Source organism: Orcinus orca, chromosome 17, assembly GCF_937001465.1.
Source record: "Orcinus orca chromosome 17, mOrcOrc1.1, whole genome shotgun sequence".
Classification (NCBI taxonomy): Eukaryota; Metazoa; Chordata; class Mammalia; order Artiodactyla; family Delphinidae; genus Orcinus; species Orcinus orca.
Window position 1 is genome coordinate 39,926,213 of NC_064575.1, and position 25,553 is coordinate 39,951,765.

The window sequence follows — 25,553 nt, forward strand, 5'->3', positions numbered from 1 at the left end:
ATCAATTTCAGGAAAAAATTTGTAAAAAATGCAAAAACATGGAGGCTAAACAATACACTACTTAATAACCAAGAGATCACTGAAGAAACCAAACAGGAAATAAAAAAATACCTAGAAACAAATGACAATGAAAACATGAAGACCCAAAACCTATGGGATGCCGCAAGAGCAGGTTTAAGAGGGAAGTTTATAGCAATACAGTGCTATCTCAAAGAACAAGAAACATCTCAAATAAACAACCTAACCTTACACCTAAAGCAATTAGAGAAAGAGGAACAAAAAAGTCCCAAAGTTAGCAGGAAGAAAGAAATCATAAAGATCAGATCAGAAATAAATGTTAAAGAAATGAAGGAAACAGTAGCAAAGATCAATAAAACTAAAAGTTGCTTCTTTGAGAAGATAAACAAAATTGATAAACCATTAGCCAGACTCAACAAGAAAAAAAAGAAGACTCAAATCAATAGAATTAGAAATGAAAATGAAGAAGTAACAACTGACACTGCAGAAATACAAAGGATCATGAGAGATTGCTACAAGCAACTATATGACAATAAATTAGACAACCTGGAAGAAATGGACTTCGAAATTCTTGGAAAAGCACCACCTTCCGAGACTGAACCACAAAGAAATAGGAAATATAAACAGACCAATCACAAGCACTGAATTGGAGACTGTGATTAAAAATCTTCCAACAAACAAAAGCCCAGGGCCAGATGGCTTCCTAGGCAAATACTATCAAACATTTAGAGAAGAGCTAACACCTATCCTTCTCAAACTCTTCCAAAATATAGCAGAGGGAGGAACACTCCCAAACCCATTCTAGAATGTCACCATCACACTGATATGAAAACCAGATAAAGATGTCACAAAGAAAACTAAAGGCCAATATCACTGATGAACATAGATGCAAAAAACATAACAAAATATTAGCAAACAGAATCCAACAGCCCATCAAAAGGATCATACACTATGATCAAGTAGGGTTTATCCCAGGAATGCAAGGATTCTTCAATATATACAAATCAACCAGTGATAAACCACGTTAACAAATTGAAGGAGAAAAGCCATATGATCATCTTAATAGATGCAAAAAAAACTTTTGAAAAAATTCAAAACCTATTTATGATAAAAACCCTCCAGAAAGTAGGCATAGAGGGACCTTACCTGAACATAATAAAGGCCACATATGACAAACCCACAGCCAACATCATTCTCAATGGTGAAAAAGTGAAACCATTTCCACTAAGATCAGACACAAGACAAGATTGTCCACTATTACCACTATTATTCAACATACTTTTGGAAGTTTTAGCCACAGCAATCAGAGAGGAAAAATAAATGAAAGGAATCCAAATAGGAAAAGAAGAAGTAAAGCTTGCACTGTTTGCAGATGACATGATATTATACATAGAGAATCCTAAAGATGCTACCAGAAAACTACTAGAGCTAATCAATGAATTTGGTAAATTAGCAGGTTACAAACTTAATGCACAGAAATCTCTTGCATTCCTAGCCTCTAATGATGAAAAATCTGAAAGAGAAATTAAGGAAACACTCCCATTTACCATTGCAACAAAAAGAATAAAATACCTAGGAATAAACTTACCTAAGGAGACAAAAGACCTGTATGCAGAAAACTATAAGACACTGGTGAAAGAAATTAAAGCTGAGTGATGGAGAGATATACCACGTTCTTGGAGTGGAAGAATGAACATTGTGAAAATGACGATACTGCCCAAAGCAATATACAATTCAATGCAATCCCTATGAAACTGTCAATGGCATTTTCCACTGAACTAGAACAAAAAAATTCACAGTATGTACAGAAACACAAAAGACCCCGAAGAGCCAAAGCAATCTTGATAAAGAAAAATGAAGATGGAGGAATCAGGCTCCCGGACTTCAGATCATACTACAAAGCTACCATAATCAAGAGAGTGTGGTACTGGCACAAAAACAGAAATATAGATCAATGGAACAGCATAGAAAGCCCAGAGATAAACGCACATACATATGGTCAACTTATTTTTGATAAAGGAGGTGAGAATATACAATGGAGATAAGACAGCCTCTTCAATATGTGCTGCTGGGAAAACTGGACAGGTACATGTAAAAGAATGAAATTCTTTTTCTTACCAGGTGCTTCCGTGGCCGCGGTTGTGGTCTGCCTGACAAGCTCTAGAGCTAAAGGGAATCTCAACGTGAAAACTTGGCTCCAGGTTAGGCCCCTAGTAGCCGTGCAGAAAGGGAAGTGGGCAGCTGTTTCCATGAGTTCTTAGTCGCTTATGTGCTTGATTTGAACGGAAGTACATTTTGGAGGACTCCTAGGACTCTCGGGTATGCATCACTTTCCCTGCAAGTTCACTGAGTACCTCCAGACCCCGTGGGCCGGCTGAGACACTTCGAGACCCATTGGTTGAACCCTCGGAGGCCCTCTGTGCGTGCCGAGTGATGGGCAGCACACTGTACGTTCCTTGAGGAGAGCTACATTTCCAGAGTCCTCGAACAGCCTCAAGACAACATTTCCGGTGAGTCCGACTTTGTCATCTCCCTTGTGTGAGCTTCCATGAGAAACAGTGTGCTTTGAATACTTCGAGGACCTCGTACCCGAAGTCCCTCTGCTCGAGGAGAAAGTCAGCATCTTACCGTGCGGTGTCGCTATCGGCACACCCAGCGTGAACAGATGCCTGAAAGTAAGGCCCTGATTTGCCGTGCAGAAGCGGAGGCGTGCAGCAGTTTCCATGAGGCGGTGGCCTCTGCTCTGGGTAACTTCCACGGCAGCACAGTTTTCTGGACACCTAGGAGGCTAGCGAGGGCACCCTGCTCCCGGCAGGAACCCTGAGTACCCCCAGGCCCACCTGGGTCTGCTAAGCAACATCCGGGCCCGTAGCCCTTTAGAGACCCTCTGTGTATGCCGAGCGTAGGGTAACGCACTGCACTCTCTTTGGGAGCAGCTTAATTTCCTCAGCACTCGCACACGTTCACGAACACCGTTGTGGCACGTCCCTCATGGTGTTGAAGTCTGACGCATTGCCCTGGTCTGAGCTGAACTCAGAGTAACCCTCGACTTCGCATTCCATCTAGGAGCTCCTGCCTGAAGTCACCGTGCCTCCCAGAGATAGTCGGCGTGCGTCCTTCCTGCCATTTAAGACAGTCCTGCTCTTCCTGTGACACTGCAGGCTTTGGAATAGCCACAGGCCCAGAGGAGCAGCTGCGGCCTTCCTTGGTTGAGGCAGTTCGCTTGATGCAGAACACCCTACTTTGAGAAGTTGATTCAGGGGAGGAAACACAGGGTAACCTGTGTGTCTTTAGACTTGGTAGAAACCACAGGGGTGTATGCTGAGTGTGCCCATGGAAACGGGGGCCTGCTGGAACTAGCCTTGCTTTCCCATTTGAAGGATGCTTTCTTTCATGCTGCCTTGAAGCTACCTGACATTCCCTGCTCTTGACAGGTCTGTCAACCCTGTAAGAATGCTACGGGGAAAATTATGAGTCTGTTCTGTCTAAACCAGCTGCTTCCCTGGCCGCGGTTGTGGTCCGCCTGACAAGCTCTAGAGCTAAAGGGAATCTCAACGTGAAAACTTAACTCCAGTTTAGGCCCCTTGTAGCCGTGCAGAAAGGGAAGCGGGCAGCTGTTTCCGTGAGTTCTTAGTCGCTTATATGCTTGATGTGAAAGCAAGTACACTTTTGAGGACTCCTAGGCCTCTCGGGTATGCATCACTTTCCCTCCAAGTTCACTGAGTACCTCCAGACCCCCGTGGGCCGGCTGAGCCACTTCGAGACCCGTTGCTTGATCCCTCGGAGTCCCTCTGTGCCGGCCGAGTGATGGGCAACACACTGTACGTTCCTTGAGGAGAGCTACATGTCCAGAGTCCTGCAACAGCCTCAGGACAACATTTCCGGTGAGTCCGACTTTGTCATGGCCCTGTGTGAGCTGCCATGAGAAAAGAGTGTGCTTTGAATACTTCGAGGACCTCGTACCCGAAGTCCCTCTGCTCGAGGAGAAAGTCAGCATCTTACCGTGCGGTGTCGCTATCGGCACACCCAGCGTGAACAGATGCCTGAAAGTAAGGCCCTGATTTGCCGTGCAGAAGCGGAGGCGTGCAGCAGTTTCCATGAGGCGGTGGCCTCTGCTCTGGGTAACTTCCACGGCAGCACAGTTTTCTGGACACCTAGGAGGCTAGCGAGGGCACCCTGCTCCCGGCAGGAACCCTGAGTACCCCCAGGCCCACCTGGGTCTGCTAAGCAACATCCGGGCCCGTAGCCCTTTAGAGACCCTCTGTGTATGCCGAGCGTAGGGTAACGCACTGCACTCTCTTTGGGAGCAGCTTAATTTCCTCAGCACTCGCACACGTTCACGAACACCGTTGTGGCACGTCCCTCATGGTGTTGAAGTCTGACGCATTGCCCTGGTCTGAGCTGAACTCAGAGTAACCCTCGACTTCGCATTCCATCTAGGAGCTCCTGCCTGAAGTCACCGTGCCTCCCAGAGATAGTCGGCGTGCGTCCTTCCTGCCATTTAAGACAGTCCTGCTCTTCCTGTGACACTGCAGGCTTTGGAATAGCCACAGGCCCAGAGGAGCAGCTGCGGCCTTCCTTGGTTGAGGCAGTTCGCTTGATGCAGAACACCCTACTTTGAGAAGTTGATTCAGGGGAGGAAACACAGGGTAACCTGTGTGTCTTTAGACTTGGTAGAAACCACAGGGGTGTATGCTGAGTGTGCCCATGGAAACGGGGGCCTGCTGGAACTAGCCTTGCTTTCCCATTTGAAGGATGCTTTCTTTCATGCTGCCTTGAAGCTACCTGACATTCCCTGCTCTTGACAGGTCTGTCAACCCTGTAAGAATGCTACGGGGAAAATTATGAGTCTGTTCTGTCTAAACCAGCTGCTTCCCTGGCCGCGGTTGTGGTCCGCCTGACAAGCTCTAGAGCTAAAGGGAATCTCAACGTGAAAACTTAACTCCAGTTTAGGCCCCTTGTAGCCGTGCAGAAAGGGAAGCGGGCAGCTGTTTCCGTGAGTTCTTAGTCGCTTATATGCTTGATGTGAAAGCAAGTACACTTTTGAGGACTCCTAGGCCTCTCGGGTATGCATCACTTTCCCTCCAAGTTCACTGAGTACCTCCAGACCCCCGTGGGCCGGCTGAGCCACTTCGAGACCCGTTGCTTGATCCCTCGGAGTCCCTCTGTGCCGGCCGAGTGATGGGCAACACACTGTACGTTCCTTGAGGAGAGCTACATGTCCAGAGTCCTAGAACAGCCTCAGGACAACATTTCCGGTGAGTCCGACTTTGTCATGGCCCTGTGTGAGCTGCCATGAGAAAAGAGTGTGCTTTGAATACTTCGAGGACCTCGTACCCGAAGTCACTCTGCCTGAGGAGAAAGTCAGCATCTCACCATGCGGTGTCGCTAACGGCACACCCAGCATGAACAGATGCCTGGAAGTAAGGCCCTGACCTGCCGTGCAGAAGCGGAGACGTGCAGCAGTTTCCGTGAGGCGGTGGCCTCTGCTCTTGGTAACTTCCACGGCAGCACTGTTTCCTGGACACCTAGGAGGCTAGCGTGGGCACCCTGCTCCCGGCAGGAACACTGAGTACCCCCAGGCCCACCTGAGTCTGCTAAGCAACATCCAGGCCCGTAGCCCTTTATAGCCCCTCTGTGCATGCCGAGCGTAGGGAAACGCACTGCACTCCATTTGGGAGCAGCTTAATTTCCTCAGCACTCGCACACGTTCACGAACACCGTTGTGGCACGTCCCTCATGGCGTCGAAGTCTGACGCATTGCCCTGGTCTGAGCTGAACTCAGGGTAACCCTCGGCTTCGCATTCCATCTAGGAGCTCCTGCCTGAAGTCACCGTGCCTCCCAGAGATAGTGTGCGTGCGTTCTTACTGCCATTTAAGTAAGTCCTGCTCTTCCTGTGACACTGCAGGCTTTTGGATGGCCACAGGCCCAGAGGAGCAGCTGCGGCGTTCCTTGGTTGAGGCAGTTCGCTTGATGCAGAACACCCTACTTCGAGAAGTTGATTCAGGGGGGAAACACAGGGTAACCTGTTGTCTTTAGACTTGGTAGAAACCACAGGGGTGTATGCTGAGTGTGCCCATGGAAACGGGGGCCTGCTGGAACTAGCCTTGCTTTCCCATTTGAAGGATGCTTTCTTTCATGCTGCCTTGAAGCTACCTGACATTCCCTGCTCTTGACAGGCATGTCAACCTTGTAAGAATGCTTCATGGAAAAGTATGTCTGTTCTGTCTGAACCAGATGCTTCCGTGGCTGCAGTTGTGGTCCGCCTGACAAGCTCTAGAGCTAAAGCGAATCTCAACGTGAAAACTTGCCTCCAGGTTAGGACCCTAGTAGCCGTGCAGAAAGGGAGGCAGGCAGCTGTTTCCATGAGTTCTTAGTCACTTATATGCTTTATGTGAAAGCAAGTACACTTTGGAGGACTCCTAGGCCTCTCGGGTATGCATCACTTTCCCTCCAAGTTCACTGAGTACCACCAGACATCCGTGGGCCGGCTGAGCCACTTCGAGACACGTTGGTTGATCCCTCGGAGGCCCTCTGTGCGTGCGAGGGCTGGGCAACACCCTGTACGTTCCTTGAGGAGAGCTACATTTCCAGAGTCCTCGAACAGCCTCAGGACAACATTTCTGGTGAGTCCGACTTTGTCATGGCCCTTGTATGAGCTTCCGTGAGAAAACAGTGTGCTTTGAATACTTCGAGGACCTCGTACCCGAAGTGACTCTGCCTGAGGAGAAAGTCAACATCTCACCATGCGGTGTCGCTAACGGCACACCCAGCATGAACAGATGCCTGGAAGTAAGGCCCTGACCTGCCGTGCAGAAGCGGAGGCATGCAGCAGTTTCCATGAGGCGGTGGCCTCTGCTCTGGGTAACTACCACGGCAGCACAGTTTTCTGGACACCTAGGAGGCTAGCGAGGGCACCCTGCTCCCGGCAGGAACCCTGAGTACCCCCAGGCCCACCTGGGTCTGCTAAGCAACATCCGGGCCCGTAGCCCTTTAGAGCCCCTCTGTGTATGCCGAGCGTAGGGTAACGCACTGCACTCTCTTTGGGAGCAGCTTAATTTCCTCAGCACTCGGACACGTTCACGAACACCGTTGTGGCACGTCCCTCATGGCGTCGAAGACTGACGCATTGCCCTGGTCTGAGCTGAACTCAGAGTAACCCTCGGCTTCGCATTCCATCTAGGAGCTCCTGCCTGAAGTCACCGTGCCTCCCAGAGATAGTCGGCATGCGTTCTTACTGCCATTTAAGTAAGTCCTGCTCTTCCTGTGACACTGCAGGCTTTGGAATAGCCACAGGCCCAGAGGAGCAGCTGCGGCATTCCTTGGTTGAGGCAGTTCGCTTGATGCAGAACACCCTACTTCGAGAAGTTGATTCAGGGGAGGAAACACAGGGTAACCTGTGTGTCTTTAGACTTGGTAGAAACCACAGGGGTGTATGCTGAGTGTGCCCATGGAAACGGGGGCCTGCTGGAACTAGCCTTGCTTTCCCATTTGAAGGATGCTTTCTTTCATGCTGCCTTGAAGCTACCTGACATTCCCTGCTCTTGACAGGTCTGTCAACCCTGTAAGAATGCTACGGGGAAAATTATGAGTCTGTTCTGTCTAAACCAGGTGCTTCCCTGGCCGCGGTTGTGGTCCGCCTGACAAGCTCTAGAGCTAAAGGGAATCTCAACGTGAAAACTTGCCTGCAGGTTAGGCCCCTAGTAACCATGCAGAAAGGGAATCGGGCAGCTGTTTCCGTGAGTTCTTAGTCGCTTATATGCTTGATGTGAAAGCAAGTACGCTTTTGAGGACTCCTAGGCCTCTCGGGTATGCATCACTTTCCCTCCAAGTTCACTGAGTACCTCCAGACCCCCGTGGGCCGGCTGAGCCACTTCGAGACCCGTTGGCTGATGCCTCGGAGGCCCTCTGTGCCGGTCGAGAGATGGGCAACACACTGTACGTTCCTTGAGGAGAGCTACATATCCAGAGTCCTGGAACAGACTCAAGACAACATTTCTGGTGAGTCCGACTTTGTCATGGCCCTTGTGTGAGCTGCCATGAGAAAACAGTGTGCTTTGAATACTTCGAGGACCCCGTACCCGAAGTCACTCTGCCTGAGGAGAAAGTCAGCATCTCACCATGCGGTGTCGCTAACGGCACACCCAGCATGAACAGATGCCTGGAAGTAAGGCCCTGACCTGCCGTGCAGAAGCGGAGACGTGCAGCAGTTTCCGTGAGGCGGTGGCCTCTGCTCTTGGTAACTTCCACGGCAGCACTGTTTCCTGGACACCTAGGAGGCTAGCGTGGGCACCCTGCTCCCGGCAGGAACACTGAGTACCCCCAGGCCCACCTGAGTCTGCTAAGCAACATCCAGGCCCGTAGCCCTTTATAGCCCCTCTGTGTATGCCGAGCGTAGGGAAACGCACTGCACTCCATTTGGGAGCAGCTTAATTTCCTCAGCACTCGCACACGTTCACGAACACCGTTGTGGCACGTCCCTCATGGCGTCGAAGTCTGACGCATTGCCCTGGTCTGAGCTGAACTCAGGGTAACCCTCGGCTTCGCATTCCATCTAGGAGCTCCTGCCTGAAGTCACCGTGCCTCCCAGAGATAGTGTGCGTGCGTTCTTACTGCCATTTAAGTAAGTCCTGCTCTTCCTGTGACACTGCAGGCTTTTGGATAGCCACAGGCCCAGAGGAGCAGCTGCGGCGTTCCTTGGTTGAGGCAGTTCGCTTGATGCAGAACACCCTACTTCGAGAAGTTGATTCAGGGGAGGAAACACAGGGTAACCTGTGTGTCTTTAGACTTGGTAGAAACCACAGGGGTGTATCCTGAGTGTGCCCATGGAAACGGGGGCCTGCTGGAACTAGCCTTCCTTTCCCATTTTGAAGGTGTATTTATGCTGCCTTGAAGCTACCTGACATTCCCTGCTCTTGACAGGTCTGTCAACCCTGTAAGAATGCTACGGAGAAAATTATGAGTCTGTTCTGTCTAAACCAGGTGCTTCCGTGGCCGCGGTTGTGGTCCGCCTGACAAGCTCTAGAGCTAAAGGGAATCTCAACGTGAAGACTTGCCTCCAGGTTAAGACCCTAGTAGCCGTGCAGAAACGGAGGCAGGCAGCTGTTTCCATGAGTTCTTAGTCGCTTATATGCTTTATGTGAAAGCAAGTACACTTTGGAGGACTCCTAGGCCTCTCGGGTATGCATCACTTTCCCTCCAAGTTCACTGAGTACCTCCAGACCCCCGTGGGCCGGCTGAGCCACTTCGAGACACGTTGGTTGATCCCTCGGAGGCCCTCTGTGCGTGCGAGGGCTGGGCAACACCCTGTACGTTCCTTGAGGAGAGCTACATTTCCAGAGTCCTCGAACAGCCTCAGGACAACATTTCTGGTGAGTCCGACTTTGTCATGGCCCTTGTGTGAGCTTCCGTGAGAAAACAGTGTGCTTTGAATACTTCGAGGACCTCGTACCCGAAGTCACTCTGCCTGAGGAGAAAGTCAGCATCTCACCATGCGGTGTCGCTAACGGCACACCCAGCATGAACAGATGCCTGGAAGTAAGGCCCTGATTTGCCGTGCAGAAGCGGAGGCGTGCAGCAGTTTCCATGAGGCGGTGGCCTCTGCTCTGGGTAACTTCCACGGCAGCACAGTTTTCTGGACACCTAGGAGGCTAGCGAGGGCACCCTGCTCCCGGCAGGAACCCTGAGTACCCCCAGGCCCACCTGGGTGTGCTAAGCAACATCCGGGCCCGTAGCCCTTTAGAGCCCCTCTGTGTATGCCGAGCGTAGGGTAACGCACTGCACTCTCTTTGGGAGCAGCTTAATTTCCTCAGCACTCGCACACGTTCACGAACACCGTTGTGGCACGTCCCTCATGGCGTCGAAGTCTGACGCATTGCCCTGGTCTGAGCTGAACTCAGAGTAACCCTCGGCTTCGCATTCCATCTAGGAGCTCCTGCCTGAAGTCACCGTGCCTCCCAGAGATAGTCGGCATGCGTTCTTACTGCCATTTAAGTAAGTCCTGCTCTTCCTGTGACACTGCAGGCTTTGGAATAGCCACAAGCCCAGAGGAGCAGCTGCGGCGTTCCTTGGTTGAGGCAGTTCGCTTGATGCAGAACACCCTACTTCGAGAAGTTGATTCAGGGGAGGAAACACAGGGTAACCTGTGTGTCTTTAGACTTGGTAGAAACCACAGGGGTGTATCCTCAGTGTGCCCATGGAAACGGGGGCCTGCTGGAACTAGCCTTCCTTTCCCATTTTGAAGGTGCATTTATGCTGCCTTGAAGCTACCTGACATTCCCTGCTCTTGACAGGTCTGTCAACCCTGTAAGAATGCTACGGAGAAAATTATGAGTCTGTTCTGTCTAAACCAGGTGCTTCCGTGGCCGCGGTTGTGGTCCGCCTGACAAGCTCTAGAGCTAAAGGGAATCTCAACGTGAAGACTTGCCTCCAGGTTAGGACCCTAGTAGCCGTGCAGAAACGGAGGCAGGCAGCAGTTTCCATGAGTTCTTAGTCGCTTATATGCTTTATGTGAAAGCAAGTACACTTTGGAGGACTCCTAGGCCTCTCGGGTATGCATCACTTTCCCTCCAAGTTCACTGAGTACCACCAGACATCCGTGGGCCGGCTGAGCCACTTCGAGACACGTTGGTTGATCCCTCGGAGGCCCTGTGCGTGCCGAGTGATGGGCAACACCCTGTACGTTCCTTGAGGAGAGCTACATTTCCAGAGTCCTCGAACAGACTCAGGACAACATTTCTGGTGAGTCCGACTTTGTCATGGCCCTTGTGTGAGCTTCCGTGAGAAAACAGTGTGCTTTGAATACTTCGAGGACCTCGTACCCGAAGTCCCTCTGCTCGAGGAAAAAGTCAGCATCTTACCGTGCGATATCGCTAACGGCACACCCAGCATGAACAGATGCCTGGAAGTAAGGCCCTGACCTGCCGTGCAGAAGCGGAGGCATGCAGCAGTTTTCGTGAGGCGGTGGCCTCTGCTCTGGGTAACTTCCACGGCAGCACAGTTTTCTGGACACCTAGGAGGCTAGCGTGGGCACCCTGCTCCCGGCAGGAACACAGTACCCCCAGCCCACCTGGGTCTGCTAAGCAACATCCGGGCCCGTAGCCCTTTAGAGCCCCTCTGTGTATGCCGAGCGTAGGGAAACGCACTGCACTCTCTTTGGGAGCAGCTTAATTTCCTCAGCACTCACACACGTTCACGAACACCGTTGTGGCACGTCCCTCATGGCGTCGAAGACTGACGCATTGCCCTGGTCTGAGCTGAACTCAGAGTAACCCTCGGCTTCGCATTCCATCTAGGAGCTCCTGCCTGAAGTCACCGTGCCTCCCAGAGATAGTCGGCATGCGTTCTTACTGCCATTTAAGTAAGTCCTGCTCTTCCTGTGACACTGCCGGCTTTGGAATAGCCACAAGCCCAGAGGAGCAGCTGCGGCGTTCCTTGGTTGAGGCAGTTCGCTTGATGCAGAACACCCTACTTCGAGAAGTTGATTCAGGGGAAGAAACACAGGTTAACCTGTGTGTCTTTAGACTTGTTAGAAACCACAGGGGTGTATGCTGAGTGTGCCCATGGAAACGGGGGCCTGCTGGAACTAGCCTTGCTTTCCCATTTGAAGGATGCTTTCTTTCATGCTGCCTTGAAGCTACCTGACATTCCCTGCTCTTGACAGGTCTGTCAACCCTGTAAGAATGCTACGGGGAAAATTATGAGTCTGTTCTGTCTAAACCAGGTGCTTCCGTGGCCGCGGTTGTGGTCCGCCTGACAAGCTCTAGAGCTAAAGGGAATCTCAACGTGAAGACTTGCCTCCAGGTTAGGACCCTAGTAGCCGTGCAGAAACGGAGGCAGGCAGCTGTTTCCATGAGTTCTTAGTCGCTTATATGCTTTATGTGAAAGCAAGTACACTTTGGAGGACTCCTAGGCCTCTCGGGTATGCATCACTTTCCCTCCAAGTTCACTGAGTACCTCCAGACCCCCGTGGGCCGGCTGAGCCACTTCGAGACCCGTTGGCTGATGCCTCGGAGGCCCTCTGTGCCGGTCGAGAGATGGGCAACACACTGTACGTTCCTTGAGGAGAGCTACATATCCAGAGTCCTGGAACAGACTCAGGACAACATTTCTGGTGAGTCCGACTTTGTCATGGCCCTTGTGTGAGCTGCCATGAGAAAACAGTGTGCTTTGAATACTTCGAGGACCTCGTACCCGAAGTCCCTCTGCTCGAGGAGAAAGTCAGCATCTTACCGTGCGATATCGCTAACGGCACACCCAGCATGAACAGATGCCTGGAAGTAAGGCCCTGACCTGCCGTGCAGAAGCGGAGGCCTGCAGCAGTTTTCGTGAGGCGGTGGCCTCTGCTCTGGGTAACTTCCACGGCAGCACAGTTTTCTGGACACCTAGGAGGCTAGCGTGGGCACCCTGCTCCCGGCAGGAACACAGTACCCCCAGCCCACCTGGGTCTGCTAAGCAACATCCGGGCCCGTAGCCCTTTAGAGACCCTCTGTGTATGCCGAGCGTAGGGAAACGCACTGCACTCTCTTTGGGAGCAGCTTAATTTCCTCAGCACTCACACACGTTCACGAACACCGTTGTGGCACGTTCCTCATGGCGTCGAAGACTGACGCATTGCCCTGGTCTGAGCTGAACTCAGAGTAACCCTCGGCTTCGCATTCCATCTAGGAGCTCCTGCCTGAAGTCACCGTGCCTCCCACAGATAGTCGGCATGCGTTCTTACTGCCATTTAAGTAAGTCCTGCTCTTCCTGTGACACTGCCGGCTTCGGAATAGCCACAAGCCCAGAGGAGCAGCTGCGGCGTTCCTTGGTTGAGGCAGTTCGCTTGATGCAGAACACCCTACTTCGAGAAGTTGATTCAGGGGAAGAAACACAGGTTAACCTGTGTGTCTTTAGACTTGTTAGAAACCACAGGGGTGTATGCTGAGTGTGCCCATGGAAACGGGGTCCTGCTGGAACTAGCCTTGCTTTCCCATTTGAAGGATGCTTTCTTTCATGCTGCCTTGAAGCTACCTGACATTCCCTGCTCTTGACAGGCATGTCAACCTTGTAAGAATGCTTCATGGAAAAGTATGTCTGTTCTGTCTGAACCAGTTGCTTCCGTGGCTGCAGTTGTGGTCCGCCTGACAAGCTCTAGAGCTAAAGGGAATCTCAACGTGAAAACTTGCCTCCAGGTTAGGACCCTAGTAGCCGTGCAGAAACGGAGGCAGGCAGCTGTTTCCATGAGTTCTTAGTCGCTTATATGCTTTATGTGAAAGCAAGTACACTTTGGAGGACTCCTAGGCCTCTCGGGTATGCATCACTTTCCCTCCAAGTTCACTGAGTACCACCAGACATCCGTGGGCCGGCTGAGCCACTTCGAGACACGTTGGTTGATCCCTCGGAGGCCCTCTGTGCGTGCGAGGGCTGGGCAACACCCTGTACGTTCCTTGAGGAGAGCTACATTTCCAGAGTCCTCGAACAGCCTCAGGACAACATTTCTGGTGAGTCCGACTTTGTCATGGCCCTTGTGTGAGCTTCCGTGAGAAAACAGTGTGCTTTGAATACTTCGAGGACCTCGTACCCGAAGTGACTCTGCCTGAGGAGAAAGTCAGCATCTCACCATGCGGTGTCGCTAACGGCACACCCAGCATGAACAGATGCCTGGAAGTAAGGCCCTGACCTGCCGTGCAGAAGCGGAGGCGTGCAGCAGTTTCCATGAGGCGGTGGCCTCTGCTCTGGGTAACTTCCACGGCAGCACAGTTTTCTGGACACCTAGGAGGCTAGCGAGGGCACCCTGCTCCCGGCAGGAACCCTGAGTACCCCCAGGCCCACCTGGGTCTGCTAAGCAACATCCGGGCCCGTAGCCCTTTAGAGCCCCTCTGTGTATGCCGAGCGTAGGGTAACGCACTGCACTCTCTTTGGGAGCAGCTTAATTTCCTCAGCACTCGCACACGTTCACGAACACCGTTGTGGCACGTCCCTCATGGCGTCGAAGTCTGACGCATTGCCCTGGTCTGAGCTGAACTCAGAGTAACCCTCGGCTTCGCATTCCATCTAGGAGCTCCTGCCTGAAGTCACCGTGCCTCCCAGAGATAGTCGGCATGCGTTCTTACTGCCATTTAAGTAAGTCCTGCTCTTCCTGTGACACTGCAGGCTTTGGAATAGCCACAGGCCCAGAGGAGCAGCTGCGGCATTCCTTGGTTGAGGCAGTTCGCTTGATGCAGAACACCCTACTTCGAGAAGTTGATTCAGGGGAGGAAACACAGGGTAACCTGTGTGTCTTTAGACTTGGTAGAAACCACAGGGGTGTATGCTGAGTGTGCCCATGGAAACCTGGTCCTGCTGGAACTAGCTTTGCTTTCCCATTTGAAGGATGCTTTCTTTCATGCTGCCTTGAAGCTACCTGACATTCCCTGCTCTTGACAGGTCTGTCAACCCTGTAAGAATGCTACGGGGAAAATTATGAGTCTGTTCTGTCTAAACCAGGTGCTTCCCTGGCCGCGGTTGTGGTCCGCCTGACAAGCTCTAGAGCTAAAGGGAATCTCAACGTGAAAACTTGCCTGCAGGTTAGGCCCCTAGTAACCATGCAGAAAGGGAATCGGGCAGCTGTTTCAGTGATTTCTCAGTCGCTTATATGCTTGATGTGAAAGCAAGTACACTTTTGAGGACTCCTAGGCCTCTCGGGTATGCATCACTTTCCCTCCAAGTTCACTGAGTACCTCCAGACCCCCGTGGGCCGGCTGAGCCACTTCGAGACCCGTTGGCTGATGCCTCGGAGGCCCTCTGTGCCGGTCGAGAGATGGGCAACACACTGTACGTTCCTTGAGGAGAGCTACATATCCAGAGTCCTGGAACAGACTCAAGACAACATTTCTGGTGAGTCCGACTTTGTCATGGCCCTTGTGTGAGCTGCCATGAGAAAACAGTGTGCTTTGAATACTTCGAGGACCCCGTACCCGAAGTCACTCTGCCTGAGGAGAAAGTCAGCATCTCACCATGCGGTGTCGCTAACGGCACACCCAGCATGAACAGATGCCTGGAAGTAAGGCCCTGACCTGCCGTGCAGAAGCGGAGGCGTGCAGCAGTTTCCGTGAGGCGGTGGCCTCTGCTCTGGGTAACTTCCACGGCAGCACAGTTTCCTGGACACCTAGGAGGCTAGCGTGGGCACCCTGCTCCCGGCAGGAACCCTGAGTACCCCCAGGCCCACCTGGGTCTGCTAAGCAACATCCGGGACCGTAGCCCTTAAGAGCCCCTCTGTGCATGCCGAGCGTAGGGAAACGCACTGCACTCCATTTGGGAGCAGCTTAATTTCCTCAGACCTCGCACACGTTCACGAACACCATTGTGGCACGTCCCTCATGGCGTCGAAGTCTGACGCATTGCCGTGTCTGAGCTGAACTCAGAGTAACTCTCGGCTTCGTGTTCCATCTAGGAGCTCCTGCCTGAAATCACCGTGCCTCCCAGAGATAGTGTGCGTGTGTTCTTACTGCCATTTAAGTAAGTCCTGCTCTTCCTGTGACACTGCAGGCTTTGGATAGCCAGAGGCCCAGAGGAGAAGCTGCGGCGTTCCTTGGTTGAGGCAGTTCGCTTGATGCAGAACACCCTACTTCGAGAAGTTGATTCAGGGGAGGAAACACAGGGTAACCTGTGTGTCTTTAGACTTGTTAGAAACCACAGGGGTGTATGCTGAGTGTGCCCATGGAAACGGGGGCCTGCTAGAACTAACCTTGCTTTCCCATTTTGAAGGCTGCATTCATACTGCCTTGAAGCTACCTGACATTCCCTGTTCTTGACAGGCCTGAAAACCCTGTAAGAATGCTTCGGGGAAAATTATGAGTCTGTTCTGAATAAACCAGGTGCTTCTGCGGCCGCGGTTGCAGTCCGCCTGACAAGCTCTAGCGCTATAGGGAATCTCAACGTGAAAACTGGCCTCCAGGTTAGGCCCCTAGTAGCCGTGCAGAAAGGGAAGCGGGCAGCTGTTTCCATGAGTTCTTAGTCGCTTATATGCTTTATGTGAAAGCAAGTACATTTTGGAGGACTCCTAGGCCTCTCGGGTATGCATCACTTTCCCTCCAAGTTCACTGAGTACCACCAGACATCCGTGGGCCGGCTGAGCCACTTCGAGACACGTTGGTTGATCCCTCGGAGGCCCTCTGTGCGTGCCGAGTACTGGGCAACACGCTGTACGTTCCTTGAGGAGAGCTACATTTCCAGAGTCCTCGAACAGCCTCAGGACAACATTTCTGGTGAGTCCGACTTTGTCATGGCCCTTGTGTGAGCTGCCATGAGAAAACAGTGTGCTTTGAATACTTCGAGGACCTCGTACCCGAAGTCACTCTGCCTGAGGAGAAAGTCAGCATCTCACCATGCGGTGTCGCTAACGGCACACCCAGCATGAACAGATGCCTGGAAGTAAGGCCCTGATTTGCCGTGCAGAAGCGGAGGCGTGCAGCAGTTTCCATGAGGCGGTGGTCTCTGCTCTGGGTAACTTCCACGGCAGCACAGTTTTCTGGACACCTAGGAGGCTAGCGTGGGCACCCTGCTCCTGGCAGGAACACTGAGTACCCACAGGCCCACCTGGTCTGCTAAGCAACATCCGGCCAGTAGCCCTTTAGAGCCCCTCTGTGTATGCCGAGCGTAGAGAAACTCATTGCACTCCATTTGGGAGCAGCTTAATTTCCTCAGCACTCGCAAACGTTCACGAACACCATTGTGGCACGTTCCTCATAGCGTCGAAATCTGACGCATTGCCCGAGTCTGAGCTGAACTCAGAGTAACTCTCGGCTTCGCATTCCATCTAGGAGCTCCTGCCTGAAATCACCGTTCCTCCCAGAGATAGTGTGCGTGCGTTCTTACTGCCATTTAAGTAAGTCCTGCTCTTCCTGTGACACTGCAGGCTTTTGGATAGCCACAGGCCCAGAGGAGCAGCTGCGGCGTTCCTTGGTTGAGGCAGTTCGCTTGATGCAGAACACCCTACTTCGAGAAGTTGATTCAGGGGAGGAAACACAGGGTAACCTGTGTGTCTTTAGACTTGGTAGAAACCACAGGGTGTATGCTGCGTGTGCCCATGGAAACGGGGGCCTGCTGGAACTAGCCTTGCTTTCCCATTTTGAAGGCTGCATTCATGCTGCCTTGAAGCTACCTGACATTCCCTGCTCTTGACAGGCCTGTCAACCCTGTAAGAATGCTTCACGGAAAAGTATGAGTCTGTTCTGTCTGAACCAGATGCTTCCGTGGCTGCAGTTGTGGTCCGCCTAACAAGCTCTAGAGCTAAAGGGAATCTCAACGTGAAAACTTGCCTCCAGGTTAGGCCCCTCGTAGCCGTGCAGAAAGGGAAGCGGGCAGCTGTTTCCATGAGTTCTTAGTCGCTTATATGCTTGATTAGAAAGCAAGTACACTTTGGAGGATTCCTAGGCCTCTCGGGTATGCATCACTTTCCCTCCAAGTTCACTGAGTACCTCCAGACCCCCGTGGGTCGGCTGAGCCACTTCGAAACCCGTTGGCTGATCCCTCGGAGACCCTCTGTGCCGGCCGAGTGATGGGCAACACACTGTACGTTCCTTGAGGAGAACTACATGTTCAGAGTCCTGGAACAGCCTCAGGACAACATTTCTGGTGAGTCCGACTTTGTCATGGCCCTTGAGTGAGCTGCCATGAGAAAACAGTGTGCTTTGAATACTTCGAGGACCTCCTACCCGAAGTCCCTCTGCTCGAGGAGAAAGTCAGCATCTTACCGAGTGGTATAGCTAACGGCACACCCTGCATGAACAGATGCCTGGAAGTAAGGCCCTGACCTGCCGTGCAGAAGCGGAGGCGTGCAGCATTTTCCATGAGGCGGTGGCCTCTGCTCTGGGTAACTTCCACGGCAGCACAGTTTCCTGGACACCTAGGAGGCTAGCATGGGCACCCTGTTCCCGGTAGGAACCCTGAGTACCCCCAGGCCCACCTGGGTCTGCTAAGCAACATCCGGGCCCGTAGCCCTTTAGAGCCCCTCTGTGTATGCCGAGCGTAGGGAAACGCACTGCACTCTCTTTGGGAGCAGCTTAATTTCCTCAGCACTCACACACGTTCACGAACACCGTTGTGGCACGTCCCTCATGGCGTCGAAGTCTGACGCATTGCCCTGGTCTGAGCTGAACTCAGAGTAACCCTCGGCTTCGCATTCCATCTAGGAGCTCCTGCCTGAAGTCACCGTGCCTCCCAGAGATAGTCGGCATGCGTTCTTACTGCCATTTAAGTAAGTCCTGCTCTTCCTGTGACACTGCAGGCTTTGGAATAGCCACAAGCCCAGAGGAGCAGCTGCGGCGTTCCTTCGTTGAGGCAGTTCGCTTGATGCAGAACACCCTACTTCGAGAAGTTGATTCAGGGGATGAAACACAGGTTAACCTGTGTGTCTTTAGACTTGTGAGAAACCACAGGGGTGTATGCTGAGTGTGCCCATGGAAACGGGGTCCTGCTGGAACTAGCCTTGCTTTCCCATTTGAAGGATGCTTTCTTTCATGCTGCCTTGAAGCTACCTGACATTCCCTGCTCTTGACATGTCTGTCAACCCTGTAAGAATGCTACGGGGAAAATTTTGAGTCTCTTCTGTCTAAACCAGGTGCTTCCCTGGTCGCGGTTGTGGTCCGCCTGACAAGCTCTAGAGCTAAAGGGAATCTCAACGTGAAAACTTGCCTGCAGGTTAGGCCCCTAGTAGCCATGCAGAAAGGGAATCGGGCAGCTGTTTCAGTGAGTTCTTAGTCGCTTATATGCTTTATGTGAAAGCAAGTACACTTTGGAGGACTCCTAGGCTTCTTGGGTATGCATCACTTTCCCTCCAAGTTCACTGAGTACCTCCAGACCCCCGTGGGCCGGCTGAGCCACTTCGAGACCCGTTGGCTGATCCCTCGGGGGCCCTCTGTGCCGGCCGAGTGATGGGCAACACACTGTACGTTCCTTGAGGAGAGCTACATGTCCAGAGTCCTGGAACAGCCTCAGGACAACATTTCCGGTGAGTCCGACTTTGTCATGGCCCTGTGTGAGCTGCCATGAGAAAAGAGTGTGCTTTGAATACTTCGAGGATCTCGTACTTAAAGTCACAAGAATACAGAAAAATAGGGAAAGTTGTTTCGTTTGATAAATCATTGAGAAAAGTCATGTAGATCTCTGCGTTCTGGCTGTATTTAACTTTCCGTTTTGATTTTCGTATATTTAGATTTTATACTTTTCCTTAAGTGGATTGGAAATTTATATTTTCCTCAATAATTTTCTGTAATAATTTTCAAGAATTATTACTAGAATTACTAGAGTAACAATTCTATTGACTCTTTTCTATCTGATAATAAATATACTGTCTAATGGTACATCTTTTTAATGTTGTTGTGTTTCCTCAAATATTTCGTGTTCATCAGTAGTGGGTCCATCTTAGACTCTCCCCTGAGTCTGCTGTGAATGACTGCTTGGAGGTTGAGATATAATGTGTCACCGATGATATTCTGGCTCGTTTACAGTGAGAGCGAAGAATGGAGGAGAGAGGCATGTTCTCGGGGGAATGCCTGGGTGGCTATTCCTCTGGGTGTGGGTTCTTCCTAGACATCATTAGCATCCCAGGCCACGGTCTCTTGTTCCACACAGTCTCATAGGAGACTGCCTTGTCTGATCTTCCTGGTCATTGGTGTGTGTGCGTGTGTGCGTGTGCGCGCACGTGTGCCTACATATGTGCCTGTGCACGCATACACACAAAAGACTACCCACAGAGTTTTCTCTGCTGTTGGACTGTATCTCATATTCATGTTAATTGCCCCTGAATTCCTTTTTTGTGCTCAGACTCCATCACCTTTAGGCAAGCATCCTCTTTTTACAACATTGTTTTCCCATGAATCTACGAACAATCAGTGGCATAAACTGGATGGTAAAGGGCACAATCAGAATCCAAGTGTGTGAATTTGTGAATTCTCCCAGTAACTTCCCCTTCAGATCCGCTCAGTGGACTAACTCAGTCCTGCCTCTCATATGAAATCTCAATGAGGTTCAACAGCATTTTTTTGTTATTTTTGCCTAATAAAATAATTCTTTGATTCCAGGTAACTAAAAACCTAAACTGAACTAATAATGACATGACCACTATCAAACTGTAAACCAATTAAATTTTCTGTTATGCTCTAACCTAGATTGTCTTGGATGCTACAGATACACGTTCTAGCAATGAAATCTTCTGATTATTTTTTTAAAGGAGCAAATTTTTGTTTTAATATTTATTTTTTATTTATAATATTTATTTATAATATTTATTATTTATAAAAAATAAATATTTATTTTGGCTGCTCTGGTTGTGGCTTGTGGGATCTTTGCTGTGGCATGCGGGCGCTTAGTTGCAGCGTGTGGGGAGTCCCACCTTCTGGGTGTTATACAGTTCCCAAAATGACCTTTCCTTTTCTAACTAGCATTTGCACATTCTTTAGAGACCTTGAGCTGCAATTCCTAGGACTATGGGACAGAAATCTCCTTTAGCTGGCCTCTTGAAACTTCTCCCCTCCCCTGGGCTTTTGACAACCTATCCTTTTGTTTGGGATCGTTTATACTTTTCAAGTGGTTCTTCTTGGGCAATTTCCCTTTGAGGGCAACTCTAGAAACTCCCTCATCAGCCCACATCTGGTTCCCAGGGAAACAGGTCATCTGTAGACAGTAGCTTTCTCTTAACCTTCTTTCTCTTTTCTCTGCCAACTCTGTCAATCATCATGAAAATTCTATTGTAGAAGTTAAACACCTGTCTGCACATCTCAAGTTCCAGAGAACATCAATCCAATCTTTCTGAGTGCTTTAGAGATTGCTTTTGGTGTGTACTGTGCTCTTCCTTCCAAAACCCCTCCTTCTCTCATAGAGACCTTGATCAGTATTTCCAAGGGATTCTCCTCTAGAGGCCTCTTTCACATCAACTCTCACTGTAGGACGGTGACAAGCAACAGATGGCAGAACACATTTTATAATTTCTTAGCACGCTCTTCATGCAAGATCTGACATCACATTTTAGATTGTAAATATTTTTGACAATTATTTTCTGTTTGTCTCTATTTGAAAGAGACTGGTTTTCAACTTTTATTACATTTGTCTAAAGTTTCAATCTGATCTTGTCTTCTACATACCTAGTAGGAATCTTCATACTATTTTCTATTAAATTAAGAGGTAATTTTCTTATTTTTCTGCCCAGTTATGATTCATAAACTAAGTACCATATCAAACATTTCTAAAGATCTAGAACACAAATGAAAAACTAAAAGCATGGATTCAGTCCACAATTTGAAAATGGAAGTTTTTGAGTAGTTTTATTGCTCATAGAACGTGTTACTTTAGCTGCCATCCAGCTACATCTTCTAACCAGACCAGCCATATCTCAAAACATTCAACTGTATAGATAAAACCCCTTTGTTAAACGTACAATATTCTTTATACAGTTTCTGTGATGCTCCAGGCATTCTTCCAATGTTCTAATGGTCAAGGAAATGGCAAAATATCATGGATATAGATAGATAGATGATAGATGAACAGAGATAGAGCTGCAGACAAGTGAAGACCTTGATATTTTGTCTATTTTCTAAAGAACCAGATATCTTACAACCATGTCACGTATACTTTAATTGTCCCTGAGCATTCTGTAAAATTTCTCCATCATTTTCCTTTTTCAGTTGATGCTTTGTTCTGCTTTGTTCTGCTGGTGTTGTTTCAATATTATATCACAGGTGATGTAATATCTAATAGGCTGCAGTGCTTCCTATTGTATTATTACGTTATGCACAAAGGGGCTGCCCAATTAAAGCATAGTGATTCCATTAAAAAATATTGCCTACTTGCCCAACCATTTGAAAACATTTCTTGGAAATAGTGTGAAGGTTAGAACTAAGGCAGAAATTGGTTCTCCAGAAGCTATTTTTGGTCCAAAATTTCTTTTTTAAATGGAAAGCAAGCTTTTAGTGACTCAGCCTCATCTTTATGCTTAGAATTAGGAAAATAATCCTCACCTTTCCAGTCTGACAGCTGTAATCAGTTGCCAGGTATCTGTACCATAGAAAGTTGGTATGTGAAGACCTACATGTCAATGAGGGCCCAAAGAAACCACTTACCCATTCCGGGAATAAGGGCACTCCAGGAAAGCTGGTGAGTGGCTATTTCCAATTCTAAGTCTCTTTTCATATAAAACAATAATGATAGTACTAAATTAAGCATCTCAAGTCCCCTTGCTATAGTGCTGAATTGCAATGAACCTGGCTTCGGTGCCTATGGAGTGATGGCATTCCCCAATCTCATTACTGGAAACTCTGCCTTTTCAGTCAACATTTAGTGGAGCGTGCAATGTTGCAGGTAGAATTTTCTTTCTGTTTAAATAATGACTAACAGCAAGCTGGAGTCCTCTTTATCTGGAGGAGGATGGATAGGGACATTCATTCATTTTTGCATATATTGGACAAATTTTCCTAAGTACCTGTTCTATGCCAACATGACACCCTTTGCTAAGGGAGACAAGGACAGTATCACTCATGATCCCAAGAGTAGAGATGCTTGTATTGAAAGGTTCAATTTTATCTGAAGTTTCCCTTAGCTTCATTTCTTATTAAGCAACAGTAATACCAGACACCATTTTTGATTACTTACTATGGTCCAGGCACTGTGTTAAGCACTTCCTAAATCAGCTCATTGATTGCATTATTATTTTTGCATAAAAACACCATTTTACAAATTCAGAAACTCTGAGAGTGGTTAATATCTTGCTCAAAGTAACATAGCCAACAAGTGAAGTAATATCGTAAAGCAATATCACAGTTAGCAAGTAAAATAATAGATCCAGGACCTCAATTCAGATTCATTTCACTCCACTGTCACTTATCTTAATTTCTATTCTATACTGCCTTCAAAGTACTATATCGAAATTGAAGTTCTTGCATCTTCAAAGTAAAGCAGAAGTCAAAGTAAGTAAGGGAAAGGATCAGTTAGAAACACCATAAAGCCAGCTTCTACATCAGAAGCCCAGGAAACATCGTACATTATTCTCTCCTCATTCCTCACATGTAGATCTTTTGCAAGTGTTTGTGCTCTTACACCTGCTTCCTGACATGTTTCTCTGTCTCAGATTTTGTCCCAATAATCTATCCCCTGAATTATCACATGATGATCAACCTAATATCCAAATCTGACATGTCACCCTTATATGGAGAACTTGGTAAAGGCCTTCCATCATCTGATCCGATGCCCCACATAAAGCATGGGATGTAGCCCCTTATGCTTCATCTCCTGCCATACCCTTGCTTCCCAGTAGAGTCCTTGGTGGTACAAGAGTATGTATATTTTTCTGCACACATCATTCTGTTCCATACATCCTTTTTTTTTTTTTAATCAAATATGTGCTTCCTTTCTCCTTGGATGCTTAAGTACCTCTCTACATTTCTAATAACCCAGCACACATTTCTATCTTAGCACTTCCCATATGAGATTAAATATAACTATTTTTGTGTTCTTTCTCTCCCATCAACCTGGGCTACTTCAGTGCTCAGGCCATGTCTTTTTCATATTTGAACTTTCAGTGCTTAGTCAAGGGTCTAACAATAGATGTTTATTAAATGAAGTAAGTCAAACTGACAACAAAATCAAGCAAGCAACAAAAGATCAAGAGATATTCCTCGTTTTTCTAGTGGAACACAGGAACTGCTTTGGCAAATAAATTTGGTGAAAAATCAAAAGATCCAGGTATTTCTCTCAGGTTTCCCACAGCTTTACATTCATTCGTTATGTAATTTCAGACCAACCACTTCATGATTTGAGGTGAATCTAAATTTCTTAATTAGTTAAATGGTTGCACTGGCTCACCCTTGGGCATCATTCCAGATGTAAATTCTATGGCTACCATTCTAACTTCCCTGCAAACTAGAAATGACATTTCAGTAGATATAATTCTTCTAGAGGTCACAGATATGAATCAAACCAAGATCTACACATAAAGAACAAGAGAAACATTAAAAAAAATTTTGTTTTGTAGGCAGAAACTGCTTCCCCAACCCAACTATCCACCCTGAAATGACATGCCAGTAGTTTAAAGGAACTAAGTAAGAAAATGTGGAGAGAAAATTGCAACAAAGCACCTCAAGTAGAAATCAAGCCCTAATCATTGGGACAGTATCACAGCCTTAATGCATTTTTAATGTCTTATCTTATTCTACCTGAAAATCTGCCAGAATTGGCCTGCTTTCTACCTTTACACCTGAGGAACATATTGAAAGCTTACAGGGCTGAAGATTCAGGGGCAGTCATCCTTGGCTCCAAGAAGCCCTGCTTCCTCAGTGAAACAAAGGTTTAGCTTGAGAAACAATATCAGCTATGGCACGGGACTCCACATGAAAAATCCCTCATTAGTGTGGCTGGGCTGTCGGTTTTCTGGGGCAGGCACAGCATTCATTTCTGTAGCTGTAACATACTCAAGTTACTGGTGTTGGAAAGCTGTCCAAGCAGTTTATGAAAATATCAATACAGAGCCTGCCAGAGTCATACACACTGTATTTCAGTCAATTCCCTCTACTTAGAAGGCTCAAATTTTAATTCTAGAAGTTGGGGACTTTATGGGTTGGTTGAACAAAAGGACATAAAAATTTATTGTCAATTTGTACATTGTTGAAGGTTTAAGGCTTTGGTAAAGTGGTATTTGGTCACAGTTGGCTGGTTCCTAAAACTAGAATCCTTTTGAGGTTATTAAGAATCAATTAAGCATTGTTCTCCTAGGTATTGCCATGGCCCCTTGGCGATTTATACAGGGTTTGAACATTCATAGCTTCTTTGTAGGTGCAGTATAAATGGGTCTGATTTAGATCAAGCATAGTCTTAAAACTAAAGAGTGGATCTCAGGGATAGACTAATGAAAAGCTTTACAAGAAAATTTCTCAACTATCTTCTCTGCATGTGCCCAATTTTAAAGCATTTAGCAGTTTCCACCGACCTTCTCTAGAACAAAGCAGCAAAATTAAGGACCATATTTATTAAAGACCCAATAAAAATTGCACTGAATTAGAGAAATGGACTAAAAGTACCCAGTTTATAGTAGCATGGAGACTACTGAAATTTGTCTTCAGAAAAGGAGACAGTTTTACTTGAAGACATTATAAAAGTCATAATTTTAAAAAATCATGGTTGGGCTTCCCTGGTGGCGCAGTGGTTGAGAGTCCGCCTGCCGATGCAGGGGACACGGGTTCGTGCCCCGGTCCGGGAAGATCCCACATGCCGCGGAGCGGCTGGGCCCGTGAGCCATGGCCGCTGGGCCTGCGCGTCCGGAGCCTGTGCTCCGCAACGGGAGAGGCCACAACAGTGAGAGGCCCGCGTACCGCAAAAAAAAAGCTTTAAAAAAAATCATGGTTGAGGGATACATTAAATGCAGATCATAGGTCTCAGCTTTTAGTGAATTTATTTTGAACCTCCTGAAGCAGACACTGCAAATTTTTACATTCTAATGAATGAACTAAAAACATATATTTCAAAGCAAATAGCACTCATAAATTACATTTATGACACATGAGGTTGCTGACTGCTGTGCAGGGAGCAC